Below are 16,287 nucleotides of genomic sequence, written 5' to 3' on the forward strand. Positions count from 1 at the left end.
ACAGGCACAGGCTGGAAGTGAGAACGAAGAGGAGGCTCTCCTGCTTGTGCAATCCAAAGGGTTTATTCACAGAACAAACTCTCAAAGGAACAAAGCAAAAAAAGAGCCCAGATCCTGGGGTACACTGGTTTATAAATAGGGGCGGACCAGGGGGTGGAAACTGGAACACAACTGTCCTGGCTTGGAAAGACAGGTATCTGTCAGGGAAAACTGGAGTTTCCCTTGAAATGGAGAATGTAAAACCCCTCCCTCCAAATTATTACAATTTTACAATTAGGAGCTTTCAGGCAAAAATATGGGAATAGGAGTAACAGTGCTTTGTTAGGAGTATTCAAAATGCAAATGCAGTAATACAAAAAACAAACAAACCAACAAAAAACACGCAAGCAAACAAACAAAAGTCCTAGAAAACCCTGATGGAGTCAGGAATACGACCTGACACCCTGTCGGCCAGGGTGTTGGAAGCAGTCCAAATAAATCCTTCTGGAGTGACAGATGTGGTTCTGTTGGAGTAGACATGATGCTATACCAGCAGTGAGATGAGTCCCATCTTCCTCTGAGAATCCAGTGGAAAACAGGATCCTCTGCTGTGCTGGACTCCAGATTTTATCCAGGTAGGAATGCTTGGCTCCTCCCACTGGGTGGAGCATCTCACAATGGAATGATTTAATTTTATCAGTCATGTGGTGAGCCTTAATGGCTCATTAACAGTAGATATCTCCCTGGCGGGAGGATGGGTCATGGAAGAGACAAGGAACATTGCTCCATCTGGTTTTAACAGCTAGCCCATTAACAGAAGGCATCCACCCTCCTCCCACCTGGAGGAGAATAAAAAACTATCTCCCCAACTGTTTTCAACAGATGAAATACAATACACTTCTTTTTTTTTGGTTATGCAACCCAAGAGGACAAGCAATCAGGGAGGGGAGTGGGACGATCTCAACATGGACTGACACAATCCAGGAGCCAGTGGGGAGGATGGGGGAGGAGCAGGGGTCACATTGCCCAATGGGGCATCCTGGTTTGGGGGAATTCAAGGAGGGGTTTAGGTAGGGGTTGGCCCATGGGAAAGACTGACAGGGAACAGTCTGGAAAAAGGGGCGGGATGAGGGCAGATGGACACCTCGAGGGAGGGTACAGCTTCAGGGATAAACCATATTCAAAACATGAACGGGGGGATACAGAACTATTAATTATTTTAACAACTTAAGCACACCACACTGTTTGGTGCTCTCATGGTATCCACAATACCCCTCTTACCGAACAAAAGGAAAGATCTAGTCCAAAGGGAAAACTAAGAGAAGGTTGCTGCTGGAAATTGTGAGACTGACTTTCAAATGTGGGCATTGTCCTGGGAACTGTCTCAAACCGGTCTGTGCAGAGAGGCTCGGGATCGCCACCAGTGCAGGAGATGTGCTCCTGTCTCCCAGGCTCAGGTGCCTCTGCTAGGTGGGACTGAAGGCCAGAAATTGCCTCCTTCATGCTTTTATGGTTCTAAGCATTTAAGAGCAGACCCCTCTGCTTTCCTGGTCCTCTGCAGCATAGCTTTCATCCTGAACTTTTTTTACCTGAGGAGAAAGGAGTGGGGCTTCTTTTTCACTATAGAAGCATATCTATACCAGTAGCAAACTGGTATAGATGTAGCTTTCAATTCTTTTCAGGGCCAGGATAAATAAGAATTTGTATCACCTGGTTTCTAAGACGGTGCATTTACAGCAAAATAAAAGTGTCCATTGCCTCTGAGTCCTCCTCCTGCTGTGAGTGAGTGGAAGGATGCCAGTGCTGCAGGGATATCCTGTGAGTATGCCAGGTAAGCCAGGCTCCTCAGGAGCCTCTGTGGCGGCACCTCTCAAGTGTGTAGGTGAGTTTTAGTGAAGTGCACCCAAGGTGGTGACATTTGTCATTGTATGCAATAGTAAAGCTCCAGGTAAATGAGCTTGGTATGGAAAACTAGGAGACTACCATTAGGTGCCTTGAGTGAGTAGAGCTTTCTTGGATCACGCTGTTGGAGCAAGGTGTGTTAGCTCTAAGTCACCCTTGGTGTGACAATAGTGATTGTAGATCTCACAATCTGAGAAATTCTGCTGTAGCAGGGAGAAGACCTGTACTGGAGAGAACCTGAAGATGCTGAATCCTGAATCATATTCTAAACTGGAACAAAAACCCTTTGCGACTTACTAGAGTCTTCTTTTTTTTATGTTAGGAGATAAAAGATGGGCAAAATATATAGGGACATATTTGTGGAGATTAGGAGAAATAATGGAAATAATAATATTATATAATAATAATTAGGAGAAATAATGGAGAAGACTTAAAGTTGAAACTAGGTCTTGTGCAGTTAAGGGTTTTAATTTTGTCTTACTCTTTTTAAAGTTATGTTTTGTGAACAGTTAAAAAACTTAAAATGGAGGTACAACTCTCTGGGCAGTATATTTAAGTCTGTTCATGATATTTGCAATTCTCTTTGTTTCCTTCCAGAGAGGTATAGGACTCCCTCTCCCAGGGCTCCAGACAACACCAATACCAATCCTTTCAAAGAGCTCCCTGTAGCCTTCCTCCTCAATTTCTCCAGATTCTCTTAGCCAGAGGTACCTTTTATCCAGCATTCCTGTTGTTTTTATAACAGATATATTCAGATACATTTTTCATTTTCTCTTAGATACAGCTTCTGTTTGAGACCCTAAGGGCTTCCAAGTAAAATGCAAAAATAGCTAGAGAATGAAGCTTGCAGACAGTCTTTCTTCAATCTGAGTATAAACAGCAAGAATTTTAGCTCATCAGACTACCTTTTCAAAGTCTTCTATTTTTTGGAAATGTTTGTGAGACAGAATTTGGATTTCTAAAATCAGTTTTTCATTCCTGTCATTAAAAACATCATGCCCATCAGCGGATTCAAGTGTAAATAGTGGACTCTATTTGAAGGGGTAGAAACAACAAGACTTTTCAAGTTTTGATGGAATTAATCCTTGTTCCACTGTTTGCTGGTGGATCAGGGACCTGGACTCCCAGCCCAGCTTTTCTCGTGGTCTCAGCACGTCCCACTCTTTGCAGGCACTGCTGTGACTGCCTGCATTCCTCCTCAGCTCCTCTGCAGCTTCCCTGATCTCAGCACCAGGGCTCCCCTACAACACCTCTCTAACAGATACTGCATTGTTCAGTTGAATCCCTGTTTACTGTTTTGTCTGGCACCTTTTTCACAAATCCTCCAAAACCCCCTAAATTCAGGCTTTGTCTCCCTGGGTCTCCTATCCTTATCTGTGCTAAACACCTTCCCAGCACACCTTCCCAGCTTACAGAGACCTTTCAGGCTTGAATTAATCCTTTCCCCTGTCTGGGTTTGCACTTGCACACTTTCCTCACACTGTACCTTGGGAAGGTTTTCTTTTCTGCCTTCATTTAGTGCAGAGAGATGCAATGTTTAGAAAGGAAGGAGGCCTGTATGAAAAATTTTTAGGCATGGATCAGAGCATTTAATGAAGGTAAATCATGAGAGACAGAAAGAGCAGGAATCATCAGTCAGACAAACTGAAAAAGTGAAAAAAAGTATTTTATAAAGTCATACATTGCTGCCTTTCTCCTTAAGCCCCTCTACATAGAACAGATAGCCCAACCTCAAAAATAAACTTCAAAAATAAAGAGAATTGCAGGAGTTGTGAAGACAAATCCCTTTTTTTATGAACTTGTACAGAGCCGAGGGTCAGAGAAAGTGAGACAGAAGGAGCTGTGGGGGCAGCACAGGCACCACGGTGACAAATGAGGTGGCACTTGCTGGATGCCAGGATGATTCCCCTTGTCACAGCGTTTGCCAGAGAGCAGGAGGCAGATGTGCCTCACACAGATGTTTCCTGGGGACAGAGAAGGAGACATTTATAAAACATTGGAAGTACCAGAACAAAGGTTTGTCTAGGGGGAATAAAGTCAAAGAGAATGTGCCTCTGTGCTGAATTTCCATCAGCTCCAGCTCTGACAGATGCTGTGGTGCCAGCATTCCTTCTGCCTTGCCCACACAGGGACGGCGTGCAAGGGTTTGTGCTCTAATTTAACATGGGGAAAAACAGGTTGCTTTTCATTCTTACAATACTACCACAGTTACTACTAATAATAAAATAATAATAAAACAGGTCCATCCTAACCCGAGCATCATCAGATGATTTTTAAACCAGGAAAGTCTCCTGTATATGAAAGGTAATAAAAACACTCAAAAATGATGTGGGATAACTTCCCTGACTATCTGCTGCCAACAAAAATGCAAATGTGATCACTGCCTTGAATTTGAACCCAGAAAACTGCTAAAATGCCAGAAAGCAGTGGGCTTTTGCCTAATGACTGAAAGTTTTAGTCCTTCCCCCAAGTAATGAGTTTGGCAGTATTAGTGTAATGTGCTTCATACCCTTTAAAAAATAAACATTTCTGGTTTAGATAAAATCTAAATGAGCTTGGAATTAAAATAATTCTTCATTGGCGTCAAATTAGATGGATTGGCCATGTCTGAGCATTACTGCTGCTTAATTTAATATGACATATTGGCCTGGCATTTCCATTTTTAATGTGGGAAGCTGTGTTTATAAATAAGACCTTTCATCTCAGGAACAGCAGTTTGAAATTTTTTGAAAAACTAACAGAGATCTATTTTAATGGTTTCTTGCACACTGCTCAGGCTGGGTACCCTGAGAAAATGTAAATTTGTCTTACGATAAATGAACTCATGAATAACTTCAAAAACTTCCATTTTTTGCCTCCTGCAGTTCTTTCTGCCATGAAGTATTCAGGATAAAGTATTTATTGGATGCTTTGATAGCACTGAGGAAGGTGTGCATTTGATTGACATCTTTCAAAATATTTCTGGCCTGACATTTTCATGTCACGTCCTGTAAAGGAGGTATATACATCATGCTGACAGCATGCAGGAATTCTTTCCTCCCCAGTTACAAAAACAAAAGTTATCCTGAACAATGCAGGAAATGTAGCCTGGAGATATTTCTAGCTCCATCTCTTCCACTTTTCTGATCATATCTATAAAATTGCTGCAACTTTGGCCACCATGAGCTGAAGCAGAGCAGTTATGAGTTCTATCTGCCTCCCTTGAGGGGTAGCTTTGAAGCATGTGATCAAGCCCAGTATAGATGTAGCAACCAAGGCCATTTTAATTCCAAAATTCACCCTACAGTTTACACACTAGCGTGGAAGTTAGAGTACTGACTGAGAAAAAACCTTGATCTCAGACTTTCCCAGGATGAGAGTATCTCCCAGAGGATGCTCCTCTGCACCACCAAGATACAGACCAAGCTGCAGTGAGGACAGAAGGGATTTTTATTTCGTCAGACTGTAATTGAATCTGATGGAAGGAGACAACCCCAGGCTCATCTGCTCCTGAGCAAGGGGAGTTTCTGCTGGGATACAGCTGTCCAGGCTGTGATCCTGGAGCAGCAGGGTGCCCAGAGCCTCGCTGTGCTTCCCACTGGAAGGCATGGAAGACTTTGCTTGTGAAGCAAAAGTGAACTCACACATTTGGTGAGGCTCACAATGACACTGACCTCAGCAACCAATAGTCAGCACCAACATCAGAAGAAAACAAGTCACTATTTGAAGTTCTCAAATAACACCTCTCTGCATGGAACAGGAGCAGCTGTGGTTCACCAACAACTCAACAGTACACCATTGAAATGTACACTCTAAGGGGGGGTAGAGTAGAAAGTAATCTTAGGCAGAAAATAGTTATTCTTTTAATTTGACAAGCCCTCTCCTAGCAGTTGGTCAGCAGGGGCAAGCAGCAGTTGTATCCCATATCACAGTTACAACAAAGCCATCCCTGTACACTAAATATTTTCAGCTCTTGCTGATGAGAGTTTTGTTTTTTGGGGATCCCCTTCTACAGCAAACCAGCCCAGTTACTCAGCATGCTGGAAATGCAGCTGAGTGGGAGCACAGAGGATGGAAGAACTGGGCTATAAAACAGAAGATGACTGGTCAGAGGATATAATTTTATCCTGTGTACTGGAGCCCATGGCAAGTATGCCACACGTTGTGACACACTGAAGGGCTGCTTTAGATCTGGAGCAAACACTTTCAAAATCTGAGAATTAGCAGGTAACTTTGTGTCTGGGAAAAGCTGGCTGGCAGCTTTGAATCATAGTGTCTTCCAAGGCTGAGGAAAACCTATTGCAAAGAGGCTGTGTCCAGGGTTACTCTTGTTTTGGTGAGGAGGGAGTCTCCCTTTTTCTTCTGTGCTTATATAAGTCCCTTGAATGTAAAGCATTGAAACTGTGAGTCCACTGCAAAGTAGCTGCGAAATTCCTGAGGGTTTTAGACAGGCACTTTCAGCAGCCTTAATAAGAGGACTAGAAAAAGCTCAGCTAAAGTCAAGCTGCCATGAAACATCCCATAAAGACTTCTCTTCCTGCAATGAGCAGGCAGCAGCAATGAGATACCAGTCCAGGGGACCCTATATTGAGGTATGGCTGTGCTGAGGAACGAAATTGCTGCTGTCAGTTATTTGCAGTTAAAGCACAAACACTGCAGGGGGAAATACCAAATGCTTTTACAGTGCCCTGATGCCCACGAGTCAAGAGCATTATTTATGTTTGGTGAAAACCAGCATGACTCCAGTGAGGTAAAGCACTGTCCTTGTTACCAGTCACCCCCTGCTTCCCCTGCTGACCTGCCTGCCCCTGGGGGAGCCCAAAGCACAGCTCAGGGGATGAGGGTCTCCAAGCCTGTGAGCAGCACTGAGCTGCCCTGCTAAGCTCTGTACTGTGCTGGTGCCTCTGCACTGTCAGTCACCATCCCCCCATGTCTCCTTCCCTGGTGGCACCAAGAAGATGGATATAAAAAACTGGAGCAAATAATTTTTTATTGTTTTTAATTTCAACAAACAGGAACTTGATAAACTAGATTGTTAGATTTTGTTTGTAGCAGCTAAACAGTCTCATAAATGCCTGGAGAGCTAATGAAAGGTACTTCAGTCACTGAACTGGACTGGTATATGATTTAATTTTCCCATACATTCAAAAACTATATAATTATCAGGATTTCTCAAAAAATATTTCAAAGACTGCTGATTCCTCGAGAAATGTTTATTCTCCTGTTCTTCCCAATTATTTTTTCTTTCTAATACGGTTAGGATTCCTCTTAACCTACTAAGTTTTAAATTTTGTCTATAAATTATATTAATTGAATTTAATAATTTAGATAGAACTTCTTCAATGTCTGCTGTCAATTCATTTATGAGTTGCATTTACAGTACAGAAAGCAAGTATACAGCAAATTATTTTTAATATCTTCAGTATACTAAAATGTGGAAGAATTATTAGAATTCACCACACTTGGGCCAGGGATAAGAGTTCCTTCAGGCTTGAAATTTCAGATTGGCTTCTTAATAAATTATATTCATAACGTAGAGTTTAATTATATTCAATGAGCTATTCAGAAGACTTTCACTTTTATGGAGCTGCTAAAGCTCTAGTTACAGTTAACTAATAGTACAATAATCAACCAGTCTTTATGTCTGGGTCAGATTTCTCTTATATAAACCTAGTCCTGCAAAATCCATATCTGAGCTCTGTGTAGTGACTTGGACTGTCTTCACAGCTGCTAGGAGAGAAGGTGACCGAGCTGTGCTCAGGTGGACCCTGAAGATGGTTACTGCCTCAGGGATGTCCATCTCCCTGGCTAAGCAGGGAGCAGAGCTGGTTTAGCCCAGGTGCTTCACTTCGAGCTTGCAGAAGTTAGGAAAGAAGGACTCAAGTCTCCATCTCTTGGGATTATTGCAGTTTTGTTTGGTTTTTTTTTTTTTCAGGGAGCAGAATATTCTCTTTTTATTTTTTGGTAATTTCTAGTCATTTTAAGTCTTTGGAAGTATCCAAAACTGAAGCTTCAGAATAGTGAATTAATCCTATCATAAAAGTTTAATCAATTGGATTTTGAACTAAAGAATGCTTACATTTCCTTGCCCTATCTTGTCTTCCCTGTGGAAGACTACTTCAAGATACTGCTTTTTCAGATCATATGCCCATAAATATAGGAAAATACATACTAGTAGGATTATCATTCCTATTAGCAATATGTACCATTTAAACTTTCCATGACGAAAGGCTATTCTAAGATTATGGCATAACTTTTTTCAAAGTTTGTGTCATGCAGTTAAAGTGTATTTGAAGAGATTAATAAATGACATATATTCCCAATATGTGTATGGTATGTCGTTGGTTTGGATTCTTATTTATCATTATTAGAAGTCTTATCTCAGTCATGCTGCAATCTACATTTTTCATCCTCAGATAATGATATCTTAAAAGTACCTACCACTTTTTGAATCTGGGTCCATTGAGACTACAATATAGTGATACACCAAGAAAATAGTCAGAACTGAAAAACTTGCCCTAGTTTTTTTGTGGTTATATCAGATTATATACAAAAGGTTAATTTAATCATAGTGCTTTCACAAATATTTCAAATAGTTATTTTGAATCTATGTTCCAGAGAGGTATTTTGAATGTAGGATCCCATGAGGCCTGTAGCAGTAAGACCATTAAGTATCTGTGTATAATATTTGAAAAGATCAAAGGGTAAGATGAAAAGAATAAAAAATATGGCCATGTCTGATGCTCATGCAGTCTGCCAAATATTACAAATTGAAACTGAAGATTGATCTGAAATACAATGTTTGAAGAGCATGAAGGATTACACAGCCTTTTGAGCAGTGGTAAGGACATCTGGAACACAGACAGCTTTTTCATCTATCCTCCCAAAAGTCAGATGGAAGGGGTTTGAAAGGGACAGGCAAATCAACAAATGGTTACGGGACTGGTGCCACAGACAGGGGTTTGGCTACTTGGATAATGGACTCTTTTTGAGAGGCTGGGGAGTGGTAGCACCCATGTGTCAGAGAAGGGGAAGATCTTTGGTCACAGGCTTGCTGATGTGGGGAAGAGGCTTAAACTACAGTTGCTGGGGAGAAGAAGCCTCAGTCCATCCCAATCATACTCGTTTGATACCAGGGCCAGCAAGAAATGCCCACAGCCTGGGGAGGATCTACAGGTCAGCAGGAGAGCACCTGAAGAGCACCAGTAAGGAACTGCAGCCACTTTAGCCAGTATGTCAGCTTCTTTGAGAATCACAGAAGCATCAAATCATTAACATTGGAAAAGGCTCCCCACATCACTGGCTTCCAACCATTGACCAAACACCACCTTATCAGCTAAACCATAGCACCAAGTGCTACATCCAGTCATCTCTTGAACACTTGCACGGGTGGTGGCTCCACCACTACCTTGGGCAGCCCATTTCAATGCTTAATCATCCCTTCAGTGAAGAAATTCTTCCTGATGTCCATCTGAACATCCCCTGCTGCAGCCTGCGGCCATTTCTTCTTCTCCTGTCACAGGCTGCCTGGGAGAACAACCCCCACCTGGCTACACCTCCTTTCAGGGAGCTTTAGAGAGCAGTAAGGTCCCCCTGAGCTTCCTTTTCTCCATGTTTAAGCCCCCCAGCTCCCTCAGCCACTCCTCACCTGACTCACTCTCCAGGCCCTTCACCAGCCTCGTTGCCCCGTTGAGAGTCCACCTTAAATGTCTCTTTGCAAATGCACCAAACGTGGGGAATAAACAAGAGGAGCTGGAGTTGTGCACAGCTCTGCAAGGCTCTGATCCTGCTGGCATCACAGAGATGTGGTGGGATGGATCCTGGGACAGGAGTGTTCAAATGGAAGGATGCAGGCATTTTAGGAAGGACTGGCAGGGAGACCAGGAGGAGGTGTGTCCACCTGTGTATATGACAAGCTGCAGTACCAGGAGCTCTGCCTGCAGATGGATGAGGAGCTGACTGAGAGCTCAGGGGGCAGGAATTTTCTTGGGTTATGTAACAAAAAAAAAGTGCATTCTATTTCATCTGTTGAAACCAGTTGGGGAGATGTTTTTCTTTATCTCTTGTAACTCCAGGGGAGAGGAGGGTGGATGCCTTCTGATAATAGATCAGCTATTAAAACCAGTTGGGGCAGTGTTTCTTATCTCTTTCATCAACTTTCTCCACCCTCTGGGGGATATCTTCTGTTAATGGGCCATTAAGGCTCACCAGTGCCATGACACATTACACCATCCCATTGTGAGATGCTCCACCCAGTGTTGGGGAGAACCACCCATTCCTACCAAGATAAAAACTGAGACCCAGGAACACCAAGCAGCCTGTTTTCACTGGATTCTGTGAGGAAGACTGGACCCATCTCGTCAGCACTGGACCTTTTCTACAGGATCTTCTTTACTCCACAGAACCCCATGTCACTCCAGGAGGATTTATCTGGACTGCTTCCAACACCCTGGCCAACAGGGTGTCAGGTCATATCTCTGACTCTGTCAGGGTTTCTAGGACTTTTGTTTGTTTGCTTGCTTGGATGTTTTGTACTACTGCATTTGTACTTCTAATATTCCTAGTAAAGAATTGTTATTCCTATTCCCATATTTTTGCCTGAAAGCCCCTAATTTCAAAATTATAACAATTTGGAGGTAGGGGGGTTTACATTCTCCATTCCAAGGGGAGCTCCAGTTTTCCCTGGCAGACACCTGTCTTGCCAAACCAAGACAGGAATAAAGGGAGGGAGGGATGGGTAGAGTTATAACAGAGATCTGTGACAGGCTGCCCTACCAGGAGTTCTGAACAGATGAAACCCTCAATACACAGGTAGGAGCAGCCTCCCATTCACAAGTCCTGGTCCCCAAGGGCCACTTCAGCCACCCCAGTATCTGTTGGAAGCACAACATGGCAGGGCACAGGCAATCCTGGGAGTTCCTGGAATGCACCAATGGTGACTTCCTACTCCAAGGGACAGAGGAGCTGTTGAGGAGCTGTGCTGTGCTGGGCCTTGCTCTCACAAATGAGGGACTGGTGAGGAGTGTGAGGCTCAGGGGAAGCCTGGGCTGCAGTGACCAGGGAATGGTGGAGTCTGAGATCCTTAGGGCAGTGAGGAGGGTGCACAGCCAGCTCAGTGCCCTGGACTTCAGGAGAGCAGGCTTTGGCCCCTTCAGGGATCTGCTTGGTAAAGTACCAACCCTGAAGGGAGGAGGAGCCCTAGGAAGCTGCTGATGTTCAAAAATCCCCTCTTCCAAGCTCAGGAGCAATGCATCCCAGCAAAGAGCAAGGCAGGGAAAACCACCAGGAGGCCTGTGTGGATGAACAAGGAACTCCTGTTCAAACTTCAACTCAAACACAGAAACGAAGCCTGCAGAGGGTGGCAGCAAGGACAGGTAGCATGGGAGGAACAGAGAGAAATTCTCCAAGCAGCCAGGGGTCAGGTTAGGAAAGCTAAAGCTCTAAAGCTCTGATAAGAATTAAATCTGGCCAGGGATGTCAACAGTAAGAAGAGAAGCTTCTACAGGTACATCAGTGACAAAAGGCAGACTACGGAGTGTGGGCCCTCTCAGGAAGGAAAGAGGAGACCTGGTTACCTGGGATGTGGAGAAGGCTGAGGTGCTCAATAATGCCTTTTTTGCCTCATTCCTCACCAGCGAGCTCTCCAGTCACACCACTTAAGTTGAAAAAGGCAAAGGTAGGGATTGGGAGATTGAAAACCCACCCACTACAGGAGAACAGGTTTGAGACCATCACAAGAAGCTGAAGGTGCACGAGTCCAGGGGACCTGATGAGAGACATCTGTGGGTAGAAAACTGGTGGATGAAGTTGCTAAGGCACTGTAAACCCCATTTGAGAAGTCATGGCAGTTCAGTGAAGCTCCCACTGACTGGAAAAGGGGAAACATAACCCCCATTTTTGAAAAGGGAAAAAGGAAAGATCTGGGTAACTGCAGGCCAGTTAGTCTCACCTCTGTGCCTGGCAAGATCATGGAGCTAATCTGTCTGGAAACTAAGCTAAAAATCAAAATTATAAGGGTGATTGGTGATAGCTAACATAGCCTCACTAAGGCATATTTAGGATATGTTCCTAATTTCTGAGTTATAAAAAATGTTAGGCAATATTTTTTATTTCAAATAACCACCTATTATTGCAGCTGCAGATGTATCATTCAGTTCCTAAATTCTGTTCTGTAGCAGAATCATTCTGCCTTATCTTTAAATAAAGCTCTATTCAGAGGATATAGCCTGGAAAAACTATACCTTATTCGTGAAATTGTTGCTATAATCTAATCAATTAAGATCTTAATGTGTAGGCTTTTTAGCTAGTTTTGACTGAGAAAAATAATTTAGAATTAAGATTGTGGTTTTGGTAACTGTAGCATCAACTGTGAAATGAAAATCAGGGTTGGTTTTCTTTTTTTTTTAATAATTCAGAGATTCTTTTTATGAATGAAAGAAATTGCAGTCCTAAAAAAGTCAAAGCATGTAATCAGAACTTGTAAAATATTCCATTCTGTTTTATGACATCTCAACTCCAATCAAATAAACAGAGCCAGAAAGAACTGGAGACTTGATTGACTGTTTAAAGGAAAAGCTGTCACTTTGATTACAGGCAAGTGAGCAGACACATTACTCAATGTAAACTGCATTTAATTTTATTATGCAAGCAGATTTAATAACGTCACAAATAAGCAAACTGAAACACTGGGTGCAACTGCATACAGATTTCTGATACTGAGTGGAGGCTGTGGATCATAGCTATTTTCAACTTAAGTGTTCTAAATTTATTAGGGAGCAAGAGGTAATTAAAAATGAGTGAGCATCAGAGGAAAAAACAACCCTCACCCCCTGTTGTTTCAAACCAAAGTGGTAGAGCTTTCAAATAGATTTCAAGAGTAGATTCTTGAAGTGCTGGGAAAAAATGCCCTTATGGTGCTTCTATTCAAAAATTTGCAGCGTTTTTCTACTCCCTTTTTCCGCTGGTTTCATTCCCCATGTGTAAATAATTTTGAAATTCAAAATGACTCATTAAGTGTGATGGATGCTTGACACTAAGCTTGTGCAGGTTTTTTGGTCTACCCACAGAAGGAAGCAACACATGAACCATTTCATAGAATCATAGAATCATTTAGAACTGAAAATACCTCAAAGACCATCAAGTAGGACTGCAAACACAGCACTGCCAAGTGCACCACTAAGCCCTGTCCCTAAACACCATATCTGCATGTCTTATAAATATTTATATCTCCAGGGATAGTGATTCCATCACTTCCCTGGGCAACCTGTTCCAGTGCTTGACAACTCCTTTGGTGAAGAATTTTTTCCTGTTATCTAATCTTTATCTCACCTGGAGCAACTTAAGGCCATTTACCATTCATCCTCTCTGGTTAGGAGAATTTTTTCCTTACCTTGCTGCCCAAGAGAGATAGTTCAAACAGGACTCAGCTGAGGACTTCTGAAAATGCTGGGATATCCAGCTGTTGTAAGCCCCAAAGTGGATTTTGCAGCAGTGGCGATAGTTCTGTGCTGCTGTACGTTGAGGGCAGATCCAACTTCAGCTGTGTATTCCCATAGCCCATGGTTTGCCAAGCTGGGGAGCCCATCCCTGCCTGCTTATTTCTGCCTCTTGACCACCCAGCCACACAGGGTTACAGACCTGGAGCTGCTGCAGTAATGTACAGCTGAGGGAAACGTGAAATTACAATATGTGATGCACATCAGACAAAACTCATCGGGGAGACAGAGATGGGGAGATGGGCAGGGGTGGCTGCTGCAGGATTCCCAATAGGAGAGCAGCACAGCTCCCTATCTGAGCACTTGCTCCCAAAGCAGAGACAGGAACAAAATGTTGGTGGGTTTGTAGGTTTCACCAGGGAGCCTGCAGTAAAATACAGCCATCCTGAAGCAGTAGATGGCACATTCTCACAGCAATGATATGTCCCACAAAAAGCAATGCTAGAGAAGGCTTTGCTGTGTTGGCTTTAAAAAAAAGAAGACGATTTAGTCACTGGAGAGGAAGCTGGCAAAGCCTGGAGATCAGCAATCACAATCTGATTACATTCAGTGTGGAAAAACAGAGAATAAGGGTTAGTTTTGTCAAGCTGAGGGAAATTATGAGGAGTGATTCTTTTCTGACTGGCAATCTTTTTTTTTCCTGGCTCCTCAGAGCACTCTTTAAAAACTTATATTAGATGATTAAAAAGCCATGGATGTACAGTTGAAAAGATGTAATGTTTTTCTAAAAGCTTCTTTTAGTTCACTACCAAAATGAAGGTGATAAGTTGAGTAACAAATATTGCAAAGAGAAATGGGGAGGAATAGACAGAAGTCAGTGCAAACTCAGGGTAAGCTTTAGGAGCACAAAAAAATGGAACAGAGATCAGCAGCTAAGAACTTTGGAAAAGATACATGCATGAATGTAAATGGTGATATGGAATTAAAACAACTATATTAGGAGAAAAAGAATTCTTAGTATACTAAATGTACCTGTCATGAAGAAGGTGAATGATAGCACAGCTAGTAATGAAGGAAAATAGCAGAGTTTTCAATGACTAATAATAATAATTTTTTGTTTGGAAGGAAACAGAATAGCTCACGTATTCATGAAGATACAAAATGTGTTTATTTTTCAAAAGGCACTGAAAAATAAGGTGTTATTTCCAGCTGCCAGCAGTTTTAAAAATAGCTGGCCTGAGTAAATATAAAAGGGCTAGGCAAGGAGATGTGAGACTGATGCACCTACCTTCAGTACTGTTAACTCAGAGTACTTAACAAAATTCGACACAGTAAATGTTCAGACCTGACCAGCAGCCTGTTGTGGGCAGCTGAAGAACACAGCTATTCTGACATCAACCCCAAATATAAAAATTAATTAATAATGATCAGACCAATGAAAATCACTCAGCACAATTTGAATGCAACAAGACTTGGCAAAACAAACCTGATTTTCTTCTTCAGTGAGTTTTCTTCCCGTCTGATTGTTGTACTATATATATATATGTCCCAGGTTACAATGTAAGATGTGCCCAAAGTCTGTATTCTATCCCCATCTCCAGGAGCTGTTGGAACCAGGTGGGGCAGTGTTTCCCCTGCCCCTCCCTCTGGACTATCTCCTGTTCATGGGCCATCAAGGCCCTGCCCAGGACTCACAGGTAACTCCCTCTGGAGCTCTCTCTGTTCAATGGGCAATCAAGGACCCACTGCAGGACTCATGGAATGAGATCAGCCCATTGTGAGATGCTCTGCCCAGGGGAGGAGCCAAGCATTCCCACCTGGATATAATCTGGGATTTGGGACAGCACAGGAGCCCTTACCCACTGGATTCCCAGAGGTCAAGAGCTACCAGACCTTTCTACAGGATCACTGCTTCAACAAGACTGCTTCATCTGGACTGCTACCACCACCCTAACTAACAGGGTGTCAGGTTGTATTCTGACTCTGTCAGTGGTCTTTGTGCTATTGCCTTTATTTTATTTTTTTTTTCTCTCTCTCCTGTTAAATTGTATTTCTGACTTGGAGTCTCTCACTGGTTTTGCTTTCAAACCAGCACAACATAATACATGTAATGAACGTATTTTTATTTTTTATCATCACACACATCCTAGTCTAGGAATTGGCACTTTGCAATATCAGCAACCTTACCCTAAACTGTTTTAAGATCTCAAAGGGCAATCCATGAGGGCATCTCTTAAGTGATTCTCACCAAAATTAGTGCCAAGTGAAACTCTTCATCATTTCTATTTGTGTTCTAGAAATAAATATAAAATCATTCCTAATACAATTTGGCTTAAGCCTATATACAGGAACTTATCTAATGATGTCTATAACAAGAAGGGCAGAGCACTAGCAGAGAATGCTCTCAACAGATCACAAGTTCAGTCCAAATCATTATAACACAGCTGAAAGAAATTCTTTATGTGTTGGAACATGGGGTGCAGGTCATGCAAAGAGACAAAGAACATCTGTCCCAGCACAAAGCACTTCTAAAAGATTTGAGTATCTTAAACGACAAACAGGTTATTGTTACAGAAGGTAACAATTCTGGTACCTACATTTTAAAGGAAATTAAAACTATTTGGGATCACAAAAATTATTGAAATGATTGAAAATTATTATGTGAAATTAAATTAAATTAAATTAAAAGTTATTTAAATTTCTCACAGTGAAAAACGAAGGAGTTTGTTTATCCTGTAAAAGAATGGATTGGGAAATTACATGAGTTGATTGCCTTGCTGGACAAAGATGCAAAAGGACCCAGTTTTAGCAAAGACCAGCACACAGAGAGGCAATGGTTGAATATTGAGGTCATCCACAGCCAGGTGAGAAATAAAGCACACTTCAGAAAATGACAGGCTTCGACCACTGGAGCAAGACATTAGAGGAATAAATTTGATAACCACAAGCCAGGATTAAGTGGCTTTCTGGAAGCTGTGCTTCATTTAACCAG

The 16,287-nt window shown here is 42.4% G+C and overlaps 1 long non-coding RNA gene across 1 annotated transcript in view; it reads right to left on the reverse strand.

The window, feature by feature from the left end:
• Positions 1-3,331: 3,331 nt before the first annotated feature.
• The window catches only part of LOC134548303 (uncharacterized), a 211,909-nt gene continuing 198,953 nt past the window's right edge, over positions 3,332-16,287 (reverse strand). Inside the window, exon 5 of the long non-coding RNA XR_010079742.1 lies at positions 3,332-3,845. This is a non-coding gene — a long non-coding RNA (uncharacterized LOC134548303). The remainder of the gene's footprint in view (positions 3,846-16,287) is intronic.

The sequence above is a fragment of the Prinia subflava genome, chromosome 3 (genome assembly GCF_021018805.1).
Source record: "Prinia subflava isolate CZ2003 ecotype Zambia chromosome 3, Cam_Psub_1.2, whole genome shotgun sequence".
NCBI classification, from domain to species: domain Eukaryota; kingdom Metazoa; phylum Chordata; class Aves; order Passeriformes; family Cisticolidae; genus Prinia; species Prinia subflava.